This window comes from Rhincodon typus, chromosome 2, assembly GCF_021869965.1.
Source record: "Rhincodon typus isolate 14 chromosome 2, sRhiTyp1.1, whole genome shotgun sequence".
NCBI classification, from domain to species: Eukaryota; Metazoa; Chordata; class Chondrichthyes; order Orectolobiformes; family Rhincodontidae; genus Rhincodon; species Rhincodon typus.
Window position 1 is genome coordinate 70,989,503 of NC_063333.1, and position 18,926 is coordinate 71,008,428.

At 41.0% G+C, this 18,926-nt stretch overlaps 1 long non-coding RNA gene across 1 annotated transcript in view; it reads left to right on the plus strand.

The window, feature by feature from the left end:
* The first annotated feature begins 11,315 nt into the window (after positions 1–11,315).
* Positions 11,316–18,926, plus strand: part of LOC125486652 — a 15,411-nt gene continuing 7,800 nt past the window's right edge. The window contains exon 1 of the long non-coding RNA XR_007265286.1: positions 11,316–11,421. This is a non-coding gene — a long non-coding RNA (uncharacterized LOC125486652). The remainder of the gene's footprint in view (positions 11,422–18,926) is intronic.

The window sequence follows — 18,926 nt, forward strand, 5'->3', positions numbered from 1 at the left end:
CTCAGATTTTCCAGCATCTGCAGTTCCTACTATCTCTTGTTCACCATTTATCATTTTCTGCTTGTCAATCCCCTTTGTCTGTCCTGGGAAAAGTCAAAACTCCTGACCTCATGTACAAAATGATATTTCAAGAATTTATGAGTTGCAATTAAGTTCCTTTGTTCAGTTTTTTATATTTTCTTTGATTTGTTACAAACCAAATCATTTTAAATAAAACATTTTGTTGTTTTTTGTGGCTTTTCTCTCCTTTTCCTTTCCATGGACCGACCTGCGTCATAGATTCATAATTTCATACATGCACCACCCTCTGCTCCTCAGGTCCCTTTTAAATCTTTCCCCTCTCACCTTAAACTATGCCCTCTAGATTTGGACTCCCCTACCCTCGGAAAAAGATCTTGGCTATTCACCCTATCCATGCACCTCATAATTTTATACATCTTTATAAGATCACTCCTCAGCCTTTGATATTCCAGGGAAAAAAGCCCCAGTCTATTCAGTCTCTCCTTATAGTTCAAACCCTCCAATCCCAGTGGCATCCTTGTAAATCTATTCTGAACCCTTTCAAGTTTCACAACATCTTTCCTATAGAAAGGCAGACAGGTGTTGTGGGTGAGGGTGTTGTGGTTCTGTTCTGATACTGATTGCTATTTGTTTATTCTCTATTTGCTTGATTACTACAAATAAATAGCGAATGGAAGTATAAATGTAGCGACTGGCTGAAAAGCCTGGAGCTTTTTCGTTGGAATAATCAGGATTGCAATGCAAGATAACAAAAGTGTTCAAAACTATGAAGCAAAGAAAGAGGGTGGATAGAATCTGACTGTTTCAGTGAATGAATGGTCTGGTACAAGAAGCCATTAGATACAATTAGTGGAATCTTTCTAGCCCCTGAACAGTATGAACAATGGCAATTCAGTGGGATCTTATGGCAAGAATGGATAAATGAGATTCTCACTGTGAAGGAAAAGAACTCTGCTTTTCCATGCAAAGGCAAGATGAGAATCTGGTTTGTGAGAGGTGAAGGGCCAATTTAAATGATTAACATCTCATTATTTCCTAATGTCACCTCATTATCATACAGGCTGCTACTTTCCCAGGCAGTGGTGAGAAACTCAATGGTGACAATTCCTGACGTATAAGGTAGCTGGCAGCTGCTCCTGGCTCAATCTTGGCCAATATTCTGCAAAACCTTAGGGAACGTTTCATGGTCAGGGGCTGCCTACGTCCTTCATCCATGAAGGCCATGCACCAGACTCATCACATCATCACAGCATATCTCCAACTCACTTAGAATACAGCTCACCGCTTCCACGCTACAGTTTGGAGCTCACCAACACCTCATGTTGCAATGCTGCCAATAGATCATTTTGTGCACAGGAATTGGTACCTCATGTTGGAACAAGATGCATCTCAGAAATCATAGCTTGCTCTCTGAGCGATCACGTTCTTTGTGATTACTGGGATGCACCCTGTATCTCTGGTTCCCTTGATTTTTTTTGTGTAATACCACACCATTTAGAACTTACAGTCTGACAGTCCTTCTGTCTTGCCTTGATTTTTAATGCACAAAGCCAAGCAGCTCGTCATGGTTATCAACAATGACCGGTCAAGGGAATGGACACGTTGATGTGTGGCACTGTGCTACATCAATCTCACATCCCCACCATGTGCCAGCAGCTTACATGGCAAATAGGTCAAGCATGTTTCAACTAAATAGTCATGTCACAACGCCTAACAGCACCAGCCCTCAGTCAGTCCAAAGAGTACTATCATCAGTCAGGTAGTCCTGTTACAGTCAGTCAAGAGATTGTCTGATCTTAGTCCATGGGCTTTGGACAGCAGTAGTTGACAGTTTGAGGTGATCAGGCTCAGGGGTTCTGTATCATTACAGTGCAAGGATTAGGCCACAGTCAATCTTGCAGGCCCAATTCAATCCCTCTGGGGATTAGCAGTTAGTCAGTCAGGGCGCTGCATAGAGATCAGTCAAGGGTCTGTTCATTCATCAGTCAGGGCTGTCATTCCAAGTCATTCAGGGGATGGGCCATGGTTGGTCCTGGGGAGTCCGTTTGCTAAAAGTCAGGGGTGATATCAGGGGCCATGCTATGGTGGTCAGCTCCTGCAGATGAGGTGTGATGCTTGGATCAGCCTGGTGAGGAGGTTTGCAGTATGATCCAGTCACACTGTGTCACTTTATCCTTGTATGTTGTGTTTTGCATGAGGGAAATGGAGAATGGATCAACCACACCTAGAGTGAAAAACAAACTTAGACACAGCCATACAGGTTACGTCACACAGGGTGTGCTCTAGGCAAGAACAACATTAGCAAGATCAGCATTATTTGAAGTTAGAAAGTCCATTCATCAGTCTAATAATGGACAGGAAGAAGCTGTTCCTGAATCTGCTGGTGTGTGTTAACAAGCCTTGTATCTTCTGCCTGACGGAAGAGGTTGTAGGAGATCATTACTGGGATGAGATGGGTCTTTGATGATGTGTGTGATCTCTCAATCCTCAAATGTGTTGAGGCTGTTACCAATGCCATTTTTGCCAGATCACACCACCTTATCTAGTTTCCTGTGATGAGATCAGTGCTGCAGCATGGGCAGTAGGCTTTGTCAATAGATCCTGATTTTCCAAGGTGCAGTGGCTACAAACCGCATGCACATTGCATTGAGAGCATGATATCATTACACGACAGAATTTGTCAATAGAAAAGACTTCCATTTCATAAATGCATAAGTCATCTAAGATTGCCGGTGCTAAATCTTACATGTGGCCACGATGCCTACACCTTTGCTAACTCTCAGGTACCTGCTTCAGTTCAAGGGCAGGCCACCTTCCAAGGTTGGATACTAGGAATCAAAGGCTATCCTCTGCAATCATGGCTGATGACAATGCAAACCCCTGAGTTAGGCTGAGTGTAGATGTAATGCAGCCCATTCTCCCACTAGGACCATGGTGGTCGGGGGAGCAGATGCTAAACCTCCTGACGATGAGATGTGATGTTTGGATCAGCCCAGTGAGGAGGTTTGTAGTATGATCCAGCCACAGTGTGCCACTTTATCCTCTTATATTGTGTTCTGCACAACTGGAACAGACAAAGAAGGGATGTGCAGGATTCTTCAGAGCTGAGAGACAGCAACAGTCTTTGAAGGAAGAAGAAACATTGGGCAGGAGGAACATCATTTTCAGTATGATGGAATAGTGCAGCATTGGGTGCAACAAACAGACAGGACTTAATTGACACCTGGTTCCACTCGATGTGAGCCAAGTGAAATCACTGTTCAATGACTGCAAATTTGCTCTTGCTAGAAAGGTAAGCAGTCTCTGATTATTGCCAGAAGCAAATGCAGTTTCTTTTTTCCTTTACTTTTCTTTCACTTTTCATGGTGTTAATAAAAGATAATGGCATCAACAGTTTGAAGGTTTTCCAGTGAATAATGCTACAACATTGAACAATAATAAGATATTATGCTATTCTGTGCATTCGAGAAAGAACAGCATTCCTTCAGATGGGGTTTTAACATGGTGTGGTGCCAAGGACAGGAAGCCTGTATGGCTACATTCTTGCAGCTATAGTTACAGTGACAGTCAATCAGACCAGTGAATACAAAGAAGTGTTATATTTACAATGGTGAGATTATATAATTAATTAAATATTTTCAGTGTCATCTACATGTTTTAGAAGTTTTTCCTTTTGTTTCCCACCCACTAAGAGCTCCCTGAAGGGCACCTCCTGGCTGGCAGCACATGACCTGCTGCACTTATGGGCTTTAAAATAGATCGATGCTTCGAATCCTGGGCAGTCCAGAAGTGGCAAGTACCTCTGTCATTGCTGAGCATACGATAGTTTGAGTAGGCTGCCATGGAGGAGTGGCACAGAAATAATACAGCAAGCTGCAGAGGATTGCATGAACAAACTTTCCAGAGAACATAGACAGTAACCTTCACAAACAAGACACTTAGCCAATTTTTAATAAATTTCAGTCCTGTGACTAAATTTAAGAGACTTAGAACAGACGACAAGAGATGTGGACACGAGTATGATCAAACCCACTGCTAAGTTAGACCGTTCAGAGATGGCAGTACAGTGATGCACAGTTGGGAGGGAGCTGTCCTGGAAGTCCTCAACAATGAGGTCTCATGGTATCCGATCATAATGGTGAAAGGATCAGGCTGGGAGGGTGAGTAGTTGTTACTGGGGACTATTAGTAACTAATAACAGGTGATGTGTAATGGCAGGCTATGTGGTTCTGAGGAAGGGTCACCGGACCCGAAACGTTAACTCTGTTTTCTCCTTCACAGATACTGCCAGACCTGCTGAACTTTTCCAGCAACTTTGTTTTTGATCCTGACTCTTGTGTTCTTGGGACTAAAAGCATCAGACCAAGTCCTCAAAAAATTAGGTGGATTCACGTATGATTATGACAAATTTGGGAAGGGAGCCTCGGAACTCATTCAGGGTTCACCACCCTTCTCTGAACCCAATACTGGCTGTTCATTGGCTGGTCATCACAGCGGGGTGGAAGTGAGAAGAGGGGCCTGGGTTCTCAAAATGTTTCTCTCCTGTTCATTCCACTTCCCGGTGCTGCTTCCCCAGGGCTGGCATCAGGAGTGTGGCAAATACTTTAGGAAAATAGTAGGTATAGTCATAGAGTGAGGAACTAGGTTATGTAAAAGACCTCCTAAACCTCCAATAAACAAAATTTATCTTTTCATTTAAATCTTAGTGGCTGAGGTTTACCACTATGTTGTTGCAGTTACCCGCACACCTCTATTTTCTCAGGTAACTGAAGTGGTGTTATCAGATCATTAGCAGATTCTGCTTGACAGTGGGAATCCCACTGGGATCCCTCATTCTGGTTGATCCCTAACCCAGAAACAGACAGATTAAGAAAGCTCTTACCTGGCTGGAAAGCCATTGCTAGAAGGATAATTTAAATTTGCATCATTGTAGGATTGAAGCCAGTTCACAATTATATAAAAGATGCATCTGAATATAATTGCATCTGAAATATTAGCTTCATGTTTCAACAGGACATTTTGTTTTATTCAACACAAAGTGACTTGGAAGCAGCATACTGAGATGGAGCATATATTGAAATAAAGTCCAATAATATTTGAGCAAACAGAAGAGCAGTCTAGCAGTGTAAAGAAACTCTTATTGCTCAAATAAAGCAGAGGCAGAGCAGCCCCCAGAAACCCATGGGTGAGCTGGAAAAACACTAACGTTTTCTTCCGGTGTGTGTTGAGAATTGTTGAGGCAGCTGTGCTGGTGGAGGGAAGCCAAGCCTTTTCTCGAGCCTCGACTTGGCATTACAGGCTCAGAGGAAGAAGGCAACTTTTCCCAAATGCTGGGTTAGTACAGTGAGTTTAGGTGAGTACTGCTGTAAAATTTTCAGCACATCTGTTTTTCACTTCAACGTTTAGAGTCAGCCAATTGGATAATAAACCCACACTTTCTTGCATTATAGAAGAACTTTGCAACTTGTTTTTTCTCTCGGAAGCCATGTTGGAGCTAATTTTTCAATGATTAAATATACAGAGAACAGTAATGCACTGAGCAATAAGCAAGAGAATACAAGTGAAAACCCATGATGACAGATCCTCACTCCATTATGATTACCCAAAGGTTTCCCCTAAGTAAGATTATGAGCTGTTTAGATCTGGAATTAGTGCACACCAGAACAGTGTGCTTTCGTTGGTAGGTATTTTTAGGCTGTATTTAATTTTCCTGTTCCACCACCAACTTACTGCCCATTTGGAGGAATGTCCAGTTCAGGCAGGTCTTATGCTGAAGCACTCTCCAATCCGCTGATCAGATAGCTGGAAGCACAGGTCTAAAAGAAACTTTCTCCTTTACGGAGAACTGGCCAAGGCTTGGCTAGATGCTTTCTACCATTTACACAGCAGCCACTGCTACTGCTGTAGGGCATACAGGCCCATAATAACAGCAACAGCAAGATTATCATTCTCCTTCTCCTTTTCCAGAAAGTAAATGGACTTGTACTGGAGGTGTAACTGGGCCATGGATATGGCCAACCTCAAAGCTGCAAGTTCAGTGTGTGCCCAGCAGAGACCTGATTGCTGTTCCAATCTTTGTTAAAAAAAATTCTTAATATATGCTCCAACAAGTATTAAAGTCCTAAATTATGTATTTGCATTTGTAACATAAATATATACATATATTATTCTGCCATCATAACGTAATGGAAATACAGTCCATGCATGAATTTGGGGTTTCTGCCTATTTTCTGCCGAAGGAGTCTCTCCTGCAATATTCCCTGCAACAACCAAACCAGAAATAATGTATAATCTCTGCTGTGGGAGTTGTGAATGGCCCTGATTGTCACAGCTTGATGTGGTATTGATAACTGCTGTTGATATAACAGGTAGTAAGTTTACTGAAATTTCAGAATGGAGTTCCTGGCCCTGAAAATCTATTCTTTCGTCTCCAATTGTAATTTTAATGGGAGACCAATGGAACCTCCTTGGAAACGTAGCAAAATTAATTTCCGGTTATTTTACATTGCTAGACTACAGTGGTTCAAGATGGCAGCTCACTTCTACTATCTTCTCAAGGAGAGCTAGGGATGGACAATAAATTCTGGCCCAGCTGGTCCCGCCCATATTCAAACATGATGCTTTTTTCAAAAATTGCTAAATGGAATTTGTCAATCTCCCACTGGGAGACTATTTGAATTACAATAGAATTTCAAGATCCCATCATTTAAAGTTGAACACGTGTATGAGAAACAAGATTGCACAAAATGCCTCATTGGATCTTAATGCTCATATCTTGGCACTGCTCACAGACGTAAACCCTTAATAGCATTTTCATGCAAATTATTTAAAGATCCTTGTTTAGAGACTTATTTTTCATAGTCATAAAATAAGACAGGCAAAGTATTCTCTTAAAGAAAGACAACAGTTTCAATGAAAAGAAATAGGTGGAGCGTAAAACAGGGCTATAATTCGGCACCATCCAGTTTGTGCTAAACCCAAGGTCTATCCCACCACCTGATCACCCCCTCCCCCAGTCCACCAAGCCGTGAAGCATCTTGTGCTGAATGAAACACAGTATAGAGTCAGGATAGGAAATGGGAGGGACTTTCTATCAAAGTCTCAGCCAAATCATACAACGTGGCTCTGAGTGTATCTGAATGTGCCACTAGGAATGCAGTAACAATAAGAATTGGTCTGAATGCTGGTTGAGCTGGCATTTTTGTGAATGTATCCCAAAGCAAAATGACCAGTGTTGCAAGAGTTTTAAATGGTATGATCGCAGTGTGGGATAAAATAAGTAATACTTTAAAATTCCAAACACAGATGAAAGATAAAGGAGGATTGGCAGTGATGAGTTGGAAACCAGTTGGGGGTAGGGCGAGTGGGTGGGGGTGGTTTGACCTTACCGGATGTTCAACAACAGTCTTATAGATATGATAAACATTTTTCAAGGGTTTCCCCACAGACCTAACTGGCACAGATATTTTCAATAAGCAGAGACAACTTGACGTGGTAGACTGTGCTGCTGACAAATATTACCGTGGTCATTTTTAATCACAATCCCAAGCAGGGATCATGGATGGTCACCTCTCACTGCTGTGTAACTGAGATAGTAATTAAATGCTTTTAATGGAATTTTATTTTAAAGCAATGGTCCAATTGCTATTTTGAATCAAAACTTTGGTGCTTTCCATAGACAGCAACTGCCACGAATACACTGAATATATCTCCACATTTAGTAACATGAGCTCAGTCTCACTGCCAGTAAAATGCAGATTCTGACATATGGAACTGATTATTGCTGTAAACCCAACCTGCAGTTCTCCCAAACTGTCTCTGCTGTGGTGGGAATGAGCTATTTGCAGCATTGTTGCTCTGATTCTGAAACTTGGAGAAGCATGAATAATGTTAATATTTGAATTAAGTTTTGGTGACGTGGGAGAGGTTGAGTTAAAGATGGTTGAAAATAAAGGTAGAGGTTCAGAATAACTTCTGTCCCATTCACAACATTCCCCAGATTGCTGGACCAGGACAGAAATTTCCTGTGTTAAGAGCCTTCTCCAAATAAAGTTTTATTTTAAAAATATTTTCACAATTTCCATTTCTACCATTACATGTGCTATTATTAGCAAAGCAGTGTAAAGATTTAGATTTAGGTTTTATTGTCACATATATTCAAGTGCTGGGATACAGGAGTACAGTGCCATTCCCAGTGCCGTCTCAGGTACAGAGATACAAAAATAGAAAAATAAAGAAATAGCTTAAAAAGTTCATCACTACAGTTCTAATTAGTATAAAGTAGAAAAATTAAGAAATAAAGTGCAATGTTAAATATGACAGTCCTTTCTTAAGACATGGGCCTGCAGTTGCTCCATGCTGGGCTTTCCCCACGAGGGCCCTCTCTGCACTGTGCTGGGCATGCTTTCACCCACACTGGGGGGAATCCTGCCCAGGATCGCCAGCTACTATACTACCAACTGCCATCTGGGTTCATGCTGGGGCCTCAGCCACTGCCAAGGTCCGTCACTGCTGTAGCCTCTATGGCTGAGCTCTCCCCAGAAGGTAAGTGAAAAAAGCACACTAAAACAATAAAAAAGAGAAAAAGAAGAGTAAAATAAGAAAACAATTTGAAAAGAAGAAAAAGAAGAAAAGTGATGGAATGGACAAGAGCTGGGCTCAACCCCAACGTTGCCTACTCAGCCATCACCATCCTGTAATGTTTTAGGCTGTGGTAGGGGAATGTCACCTAGCTGTAGACTTGTTTGGAAATAGCAGAATGAAGCAGTTTCTCATTTTAATCTGTAAATATTTTACGGGGAGTCTCAATAGGCAAGTACAGTTCCTGTCAAAAAATGTTTGCCACCCAAATAATAAAATAATTTTTATTCTGTTAATAACATATATCCTACTGTCTTACATTTATGAGCACTTTTAAAGGTAAATTTATTTTAAGTTGTTTTCTAAAAGAAGCACACATAATCTACTGGAAGTGATAAACGTTGTATAAACATCCACTGGCTTAAATTCACTTAAAACCAATGGCCTGAGGTCCAGATACTTACTTTCTAAGCTCCTCCCTACCCCAATTTTGGAAATGCACTATGTACCTAAAGTGTGTTATGTGGGGAGGCTCAGAATTTTCATAATTTTCTGTCACAACCAGTGCAAACATAGGAAATCACTGCCTGGAATTACATGGTCCCTCAATCCTCACTAAATTTTTAACTGTTGGCCCAGGATTACTTGCAGACTATCAGGTCCAGAGGGGTTCAAAGTTGAGTCCATCTAATGTCTTCCACCACTCTCTTCTTGGGTTCCACAGGCCTGATAAAGGAAAATGGCAGCGAAAGATAGGAACATCTGCCGCAATTTCATTTACAGCCAGATACCATCCAACTGACTTTTAGATTTTAGATTTTATTGTCATGTGTACTCAAGTACAGAGTACAAGAGAACAGTGAAAAGTGTATAATGTTGCCTTTAATGGCACCATATTAGGTATAAAGGTAACTAGGCACAACATCTAGGGAAAATTTACACTTCCAAGAAACATTTAATATCTCAGGTCAACATAAAGACATTGGAGAACCATTTTTACTGCATATACATCTCCTTTTTAGAAACATGGAGGTGGACTTTACACGGAGAGTGGCCTTCCCACACAGCAGTGTGAATTTTGCTCAATAGGAAACCCCACCTCTGTTTAGCTGGCTAACCTCACTTGTCGAACATTGAACCTTTAACTTGTAAGAGATAGGAATTCCTTCTATCTCCAGGAGAAAGAATTGTTTCATAGAATCACTAGTCAATCAGAGGCCTGCAGCTCTGTACAATGGCAGCACCAACCAGAAATGGTGGTCACTGCTGGTCCTACACGTAGACCAAGGAGGTCACGTTCAGCAATGCACCCAGGTGTTTAGATAAGTCTCAGGTCTCGCTGGGGCCAGGCTGACAGAGTCCAGTGAGTGAACAACAGGGATATCATTTATAGGGTAGGGGGTAGCATGGACATGGAGAAGCAATGTCATGAGAGTAGGAATTCCAGTTGACTTGGGAATCTGGGAATGAGTGATCCCTTTCACTGACCAGCAGCCTCACTTTGGGCACAGCCTCTCAGGCTACCCATTATATCAGGTGTTTATTGCCCATTAAGGTACCCAACTGGGCAGGCAACCCACAAAAAATCTCCTCAGCCATCAATAATATTATCCTGGGGCTGTGAGAGTCAGCCAGCAGCACATATATCCCTGACAGCATAGGACACCAATTTATGCCATGTGTGGGTGGTCCATAAACCTCAATGTACTGCATCTTGTATTATTTTAACAAAGTCCGAGTTGTATCAGTTTTTTGGAAGGATTTTCACTGCAAGACCTAGTGGGTTTTCCTACTGTATCATACTAACCTCAGATCATTAATTACCCACCCCAACCTGTGTGTTCCTCACATTCAATTCCTAACCCCACGTTACAACTCACCATTCCCGGAACAACATAGCATTCAGGTCATATCCCAAAATTGACCAGCGTCACTTGTATCTGTACCATTTTTAAAATCTGTTGTGCACCTTAACAAGCACTGTCAATCCAGAGGTGCCCTGCATGTTTCCTGAGATTTGCCCTGGACATGACAGGTAGGGAGAATTGTCCCCCTTTTGCAGACAGGGTCATGGTGCTCCTATTGGTTAGAGTGGTGCATTAATTATTGCTTTTGGTATGTCAATACCTTTAACAATCAGAGTCCATTTACCAACCAGTCAGCACTCTCTTGTTCAGCAGTATAGATATTGGTTTTCCTCTTGAATTGATATTCTTGCAAAATGTCCTGATGAGAGCAAGATGAGAAGCTTTGGCAAAATGGTTCTTTTTCCAGCAACGCTCAAGTTCTTTGCTATCAAGTGACTATAGGATTTGACTTGCTTCTTAATTTAATTATTGACCAGACATGGAATTTTTTTTTGTGTTTGCACCATAATCCCTATCTCCCTCATTATCCAAGGAGTCCTGATTTTGGTTCCCTTGACTTTCACTTTGTTGGAATATACTTAACCTGTACCTGAAATCGCTTCTACTTAAAAGATTATCCATTGATCCATTACACTCTGTCCAATTTTGGTTTCATTCTACCCTGGCTCTTATAATCACATTGAAGTTATCCCTTTTCTAACCTAGACATTACATTTTTTTCTTCTCCATTACTAATCTAAACTTTATAATATGATGTTCTTTGCAAATGACATGTGTATTCCTGGCTGGTTTATCTTTGATAAGCATGATGGATCCACCCATTATGGTCAGGTTTCTATCTGTACCCAAATTACCCTGAAAGCTGGTAAAGTTTGAAACATGTTGAAGGAGGGATTCCAAGCAATAACAAAGAAATAAACAAAGTGCAGAATGTTCCAGATAGATTATAAAGGTGAGAAAATAATATTTAAGTTTGACATTTACATGGCAATGGCATTTGGGGGAGAAAACAAACAGTATGAGTATATTGTTGATTTTGTTTTCTGGATTATTTTTTGGCAATTTTTATTCAAATCCCAAATTTGAAAATGTGGGTAATTCTTCTTTCGGAGAGCAAGCAAGTTTTTAAAAGTGTCAGTTTGCATTTGTTCTTCAGTCGGATAAAGCTTCAGTACAGTGTTTACATACGTGGAACAAAGTTCCATGAGATTTTTCTAGCTGGCTCTGGGCGCTTCTGTAAGTGAACCTCTCTCGCACTGTGGTTAACTCTTGCTTATGTTTTCATCAAATTCAAGCGCAAGTTTGGAAATATTTAACCATTTTCTGAGGAAGTGTGTGACACAGACCAGAAATTGCATCAGCTACAGTCCAGAGTTTATGGAAGTTTGAGAAGTTAATTTGTGTTTGCAATTGTGAACTTGTTTTTGGTAAAAGAAATAATACTTATGCAGTATTTGCTGCAATAAGCATTAGTCATGTCTCTGTGTGACTCTAGGTATAATGTAAATTATAAGTGCAGTTTGAAACTAAAACATAACTTTACTAAGGAACTAAACATGGTTTGCCTGAACCATCACATGTGAAATATATATTTTTAAAATTAATTTTCACCTGTAACTTGACAGCTCAGCCGTTCTTTGTTACAGTAAGTTTAATTATTATATACATTGCAGGATAACAGACACCCACACTGAGGATACTTTGCACTTAAAAATGAAGCTCTAACTTCAATATAATCAAATTCTGATAAAAAGGACCATTTAATAAATCTATGCTGTATTTGGAATAATTTAGTCTTACTGGATTCCAGTAAATTGTTGCTTTTGAAGTAAGCCTTTGAACAATATACACCAGATTCACACACTCACATGTACATACTTTCATAGCTACACTCTCAAATGCACTCTCTCACAGACACACTCACATCCAAATTCATAATCTTATACAGAGAGACGCATGCACACATACACACACCCTGGAAGTTTTTAGAAATGTAGCCATTGCTACGTAGATGCAACTAACACACATATGCTATGCAGGTGAGAATCAACTTCTCTTTGGGCAGCAAATAACTTCAAGCCTCTTATTATTGAAAGTTTTCAATTTTTATTGACCAAAATAAGACAAAACCTAATCTCAATTTATAAAAGAAATTAAAACTTATTCAATACTGAACATTTATTCTAAATTTATTTCTTCTGGTATTTTCATTTATGTTAGGCACATTTTAGGTACATTTGAACAGTTGAATCTGCACTTAGACACCCCTGCTTTTATAGGTACTTATGTAAAATATTCAAAATTACTTGTAATTTCTTTAAGATTTCTCTGCAAGTGTGGAGAGACGGAGGGAGTTGTCACTATAATTGTCAGCTCTTCACAGCATACATTTTCAGTTTCACAAAAATGATTGATTGGAAAATTATATTTCTCCATCATAAAATCTAAAAAGTATAAAATTTAAAATCTGAAATACTATAATTCACCAAATTTTATGGCACAACTCTATCACAAATTAGAGGCATTTAACTCATTCACTGCAGCCTTCAATGCACTTCTTGCTGCATTCTGGGATCATTTCATTTAACTGCAATAATGGTACCAAATAGCAGCGTTCCAACTGAAATGCACACCATAGCATGTTTGTGTTTGTAGCAAATGAATTAGTGTAATTTTTAAAAGAAAAGCAGAAAATGCTGGAAATATTCAACAGAGAAACATCTCTGTTAACACTTCTTCTCTTTGCATAAATGCCACCAGGCCTGCTGAGTGATTCCAGCATTTCCTATTTTTCTTTCATGTTTCCAGCATCCATAGTGTTCTGGTTTTCCATTGATGTCATTTTTTGTTCGGTCAGAATTGCCAGTGTGTTTTAGGAATGATGCGTTAATAGGGGGCATATTGTTCAACTGTAATCCAGGCGCAGCATTTAAGGCTATTCAGGTGACATTCTTATCGAAAGATTTTGTTTTAAGAAAGCAATTTAGAAATTTTGCTGATTTATAAATATTTATTAAATTCATTCATGGTTTGGTGGCATAACTGGCAAGGTCAGCATTTATTGCCGATCTATCATTTTATATCAGAAGAGGGTGGAGTGATTGCTTTTTGAATAAAACTGATAAAACATATCTAGGGACAGTTAAAACTCAAACAAATTGCTCGGGGTTTGGAGTCATGTATTGGTCGGCTTGGTAAAAGCAGCAATTTCCTTCCTTAAAGACACAATGAGTATAGTATAAGATCTGCAGATCTCTGTTTCAGTCCTGCTGCCTTTGAATCAGAGATACGTGTCTTCAGGTTTTACATCAAGACTTAATGATGAGATCATTACCATAGGAATAATATTATCGGTCCATTAATCCAATGAACCAGCATTATATGTATCGGGGGTCACTGGATCAAATCCCTCTATGGCAGATAGTGGAATTAAATTTGAGTAATTCATATATCTGGAACTAAAAGAAAGTCACAGTGATAGTGAACAGAAAGTTATCAAATTGTTGTTGAAATCTACCTGGTTCACAAATACCCTTCGGAGAAGGAATTCTACCATCCTTGTACAGTCCGGCTTATATGTTAAATTAGATCCACATAAAGGATGGCTTTTATGGGCTGCCATGATCCTAGCTGTTCAGCTAAAATGTTGGTAGTAAGCCTATCACCATAGCGACAGCGGCTCCTCAGCGTTGGAAGTAAATGAGAATGCTGCCAGCTCGATAGTCTTGAACACATTGGGGCAGAGAGAAAACGATGGTCATTGTTGGGACTACAGGGAATCCCAATAAAGTGGGGCCTGGATTTAAGGTAAGTCAAATTTGGGCTGTCAGCATGGCCAGACGGCAGGCCAGGGAAAGGGGGTTTGAGGGGGTAGGTTTGAAAGTCTTGGGTGGAGGGTGGGTGGTAGAATGACCTTGAGGGTAGTGATGCCTCCAAAGGGCACAGCAGGCCAGCAAAGGAGGCGTGCACTGACACCAGTCAGCACAACTAAAACCGCTGAGATTCTCATTCTCACTTGGCATGGGCCTTTTGTTTCAACAGCTGAAATAGTGGCAGTGGTGGGATAGGTGAAGAGCAGCCAACCAAGTGATTCTTGCAGCTCAAACCCACCAAAACTAATACTCTTCAAGTGTAATCAGGGTTAAGTGTAGGTGGTGGGCAGGCCATGTTCTAGATTTTACGAGACCTCTCACCTTCAAACATATCATCAGGGATATATTAATCATGCGATTGACTCATGTTTGCCCTGTAAAATGGATTAGCAAACCACTCAGTTGTATTGTCATTCAAACCCGATGGACTACCTTGCTTTGACCTGGACACCAGAAATGATGAAGGCATACACCCAGCCTGGTCAAACTCGCATGGGTTTTTTTAATAACATATGGGCGTATGTGTCAAAATTGGAAGACCCATCTCACAGACTAATCAAATGGCAGTCAAACTTAACACATCATCTTTAAAAGCTAATGCCATGGGTCCATCTGCTCCAGGTAGTGTTATGATCCTAGATAATGTTACTACTGGACAGCTCGGATCCCAGAATTAAATCAGAATTGATAGATCATATTTTTTGAGTTTCTGTAATTATACTGTGGCATTCTTTCACTGAAGCGTATACTTACGAGGCTGCAGATTTGGGTTTAACAATAAAACAGAAATTTACTTTAAAAAATAAATAAAACTAAAATAAAGCAAACCAAGTTTTCAGGCCATAAGATGTAGGAGCAGAAGTAGGCCATTCAGCCCATCTTATCATATACTAAATGGCCCAGCCTCAGCCAACCTCCAGTAATGAATTCCACAGATTCACAATCATCTGAGAGAAGCAATTCCTCCTTAACTCTGTCGTAAAGAATGATACTCTGAGATTCTGGTCCTCGAATCTCCCAAAAGGGGAAACCACTTTTCCACATCCACCCCATCAAGTTCCCTAAGGATCCTATATGTTTCAATGAAGTCACCTCTCAGCCTTCTAAACTCTAATGAGTACAGACCTAACTACTCAAACTCTCCTCATAAGATAATACCTCCATACCTGGGTTTAAGCTAGTGAACCTTCTCTGTACTGCTGCTGCTGACTGACCAGCATTTCTTGCCCATCCCTAGCTGCCCTTGAGAAGGTGGTGGTCAGCTGCCTTCTTGAACCGCTGCAGTCCATCTGCTGTTGATTGACCCACAATGCCCTTAGCGAGGGAATTCCATGATTTTGACTCAGCGACAGTGAAGGAACAGTGATATATTTCCAAGTCAGGATGGTGATTGGCTTGGAGGGGATCTTGAATGTGGTGGTGTTCCCTAATATCTGCTGCCCTTGTCCTTCTACATGGAAGTGGTTGTGGGTTTGGAAGGTGCTGTCTGAAGATGTTTGGTGAATTTCTGCAGTGCATCTTGTAGATAGTATATACTGTTGCTACCGAGCATCGGTGGTGGAGGGAGTGGATGCTTGTGGGTGTGGCTCCAGTCAAACGGGCTGCTTTGTCTTGGATGGTGTCAAGCTTCTTGTGTGTTGTTGGAGCTACACTCATCCAGGCAAGTGGGGAGTATTCCATCACATTCCTGACTTGTGCCTTGTAGATGGTGGACAGGCTTTGAGGAGTCAGGGGGTGTGTCACTCGCTGCAGTATTCCCAGCTTCTGATCTGCTCTTGTGGCTGCTGTGTTTATGTGGTGAGTTCAGTTGAGTTTCTGGTCAAAGATAATCCCCAGGAGGTTGATAGTGATGGTAATACAATTAAATGTCAAGGGGTGTTGGTTAGATTGTCTCTTATTGGTGATGGTCATATCCTGGCATTTGTGTGGCACGAAGTTTACTTGCCACTTCTCAGCCCAAGCCTGGATATTGTCCAGATCTTGTTGCATTTGAACAGGGACTGCTTCAGTATCTGTGGAATTGAGAATGGTGTTGAACATTGTGCAATCATTGGCAAACATCCCCACTTCTGACCTTATGATGGAGGGAAGGTCTTTGATGAAGCAGCTGAAGACGGTTGGGCCCAGGACACTACCCTGAGGAACTCCTGCAGAGATGTCCTGGAGCTGAGATGATTGACCTCCAACAACCATGACCATCTTCCTATGTGTCAGGTATGAATCTAGCCATTGGAAATTTTGCCCCCTGATACGCATTGATTCCAGTTTTGCTACAGCTCCTTGATGCCACACTCAGTCGATATCAAGAGCTATCAGTTTCACCCCACCTCTGGAATTCAGCTCTTTTGATCATGTCTTAACCAGGGCTGTAATGAGGTCATGAGCTGAGTAGCCCTGGTGAAACACAAACTGGGCATCACTGAGATCTGAAGAAGAGTCCCGACCCGAAACGTCAACTTTCCTGCTCCTCTGATGCTGCCTGGCCTGCTGTGTTCCTCCAGTTCCACGCTGTGTTATCTCTGAGCTGATTATTGCTGAGCAGATGCTGTTTGATAGCACAGTTGATGACACCTTCCATCACGTTATTGATGATTGACAGTAGACTACCATTCCAGCAGCCAAGACACATGATTGTCTGCAAAATGGTCTTGCCCACATCCTGAACAAATATGTGCCAGGTAACATTTTTAATGCAATCAAAATTAGAATATTTTACTTTTTTTTTGACAGATTGTTCCTTAAAATGTAAATAGGAAAGACGTATTTGTGGAAAACAAAGCAAGAAATGTTTTACTGCTGTGGTCTATGCCAATTTTGAAGGCACTGAAAAGCTGCTGCTTCTTGTGGTAGGAAAATTCAAGAAGCCACGTTGTTTTGCAAATATTAAGAGACCACCCACACTATATGAGGCTAACAAATGCATGTGGATGAACTTGAGAATTCTTGAAGTGTGGATCAGGAAAGTGCATAAAATTTATCAGTAGAAGAAAGGGAAGATTATCATTGTTACAGATAATTGCCTTGTGCACTCAGATACTGATGATCTCAAGAGTGTTGATTTCCTCACCTCTTGATGCCATGGGCAAAGTTCAGCCAACAGATCAGAGGGTGATTAGGAACCTAAAGAGCAACAAGCAATGGCAGTTGACCCTCCACACTCTTGAGGCCTTCAATAAGAAGCAGCTGTCCAACCCACCTGTTCTAGAGGTCATGGTCATTGTGAAGAAGGAGCGGATAATACTGCTGGAAGCCATAACGCTAACTGCTCAAACCTTCCTGGGTTCAACCATACAGCAACTGGGAAAGATGCCAAAAACAATGTGGTGCAGGGTGAGGCCAACGAACCTGAGATACCGAAAGAACTGCAGATGATGTAAACCAGGAACAAAAACAGAAGTTGCTGGTAAAACTCAGCAGGTCTGGCAGCATCTGTGAAGAAAAAAATCAGAGTTAACATTTTGGGTCCTGTCACCCTTCTTCAGAACTCTTCCTCTTGAATTAACAAAAAGAATGAGGAAGGGTCAGCAGACCCAAAATGATAACTGATTTCTCTTCACAGATGCTGCCAGGCCTGCTGAGCTTTTCCGGTAACTTCTGTTTTTGTTTCACCCTGAGATACCACTCTTTTAGCTTGCCTTTGGGATGTCAATATAGATTTTTCTAGCAGAGACAACCGTGGGAACTGTTTTGACAAGACCCCGGATGATGTTCCCCAATTTTTTACAGTTATAGAGGGAATACACTAAATTGTTAAACCCCCAGGAGAGGAGTGATCTGACTGGCTGCTTTGGTTATTCACCCACCCTCCAGGTGGTCACAACAAGGTTTGACTATAAAGGATTCCTTCCTTTGTGGATACCTTTCTCCCTGACCCAGATGAATTTATGTCTTAAAAGGGGCCAATTTAACTAGGTTTCCTTGAATTAACAAAAGGAATGAGTTTATTAAATGCTAAACATAAGAAGATATAGTCACACGAGGCACATGCATACTGTAGAAATAAGAGACAAGTTGAGAAAGATTAAAGTAAAAACCAGATACATAAATTGGTACCTGAGATGGTCATGAAAAGCAGTTGTGATGATGTTGTGGCCATTATTGGATGGCATTGCTTGTGATTACGTTGGCACTGAGCCATCAATTTTAAGATATTTGGTTTTCTGATAGATGGAAATTCTGTTACTCTGATTCCATTCAACTGTGACTGAATTACAGTATCTGAAGAAACAATGATTTCTCTTTGAGATTGCAAGAAATGCCGATTCTGGAGTCAGAGACAACACAGTGTGGAGCTGGAGTAACACAGCAGGTCAGGAAACATCAGAGGAGCAGGAAAGTTGACGTTTCGATTCGGGGCTCTTCTTCAGAAATGGGCTTGAATGATTTCTCAAGAGCAAAAAAAGAAATTTCTGGAAAAGCTCAGCAGGCCTGGCAGCATCTGTGAAGAAAAATTCAGAGTTAACGTTTCTGGTCCCGTGACCCTTCCTCAGAACTCAGAATGATTTCTGAGATAGTGGGGACTGCCAATGCTGGAGAATCTGAGATAACAAGGTGTAGAGCTGGATGAACACAGCAGGCCAGGCAG